The sequence below is a fragment of the Coturnix japonica genome, chromosome 6 (assembly GCF_001577835.2).
Source record: "Coturnix japonica isolate 7356 chromosome 6, Coturnix japonica 2.1, whole genome shotgun sequence".
NCBI lineage: Eukaryota > Metazoa > Chordata > Aves > Galliformes > Phasianidae > Coturnix > Coturnix japonica.
Window position 1 is genome coordinate 22,086,848 of NC_029521.1, and position 630 is coordinate 22,087,477.

Here is a 630-nt window from a genome sequence, read left to right on the forward strand (position 1 = left end):
TCCTTTTACTTTCCTTTAACTGACTCTGTGCCTGAAACAAGTCTCCCTTGTGTCTCTTCTGTGGATGCATTGCCAAGAAGAGTACTTTTGCCAAGAGATATCAAACCAGATGATCTGAAGCTTTTGATTAAAACAAACTTAGAATCAGCTAGCCTTAATAACTAAATGGTTATTTTAGTGGTTATTATGCTGTTACAGTGAGACATCTCATCAGAGAGGCAGATTGCATGAATCAAAGTAATTGTATGTTGTAGAGACTGGCGATGATATCTTTGTCTGCATTTGTTACGCAAACTTCATTTTTCTGAGCTGTTGTGTGAAATACAGAGTGAGAGAACATCTCGGTTGTAGCTGAGGCACTCTGAGTGAAGACTTCCTGTTTAACTTCTTCACTACCAGCAGTTCTCGCCTCAGTGACTATAAATACTGACTCGCAGAAAAATAAAAATTGAAATTAGAAAGGCTATAAAGCATTAAAATATTTTATTGTGCGATTGAAAATTTAGAAAAGGGACAAGTTTAGGTGTCCAAAATCTTAGATTCACCCCCAAAAAGCAGTTTAGTTTCAGTTCTCATCTGCTTCAATTGAATTCCCAGTTGAAACTTCTTTGCTTATGTCTTACAGGTTAC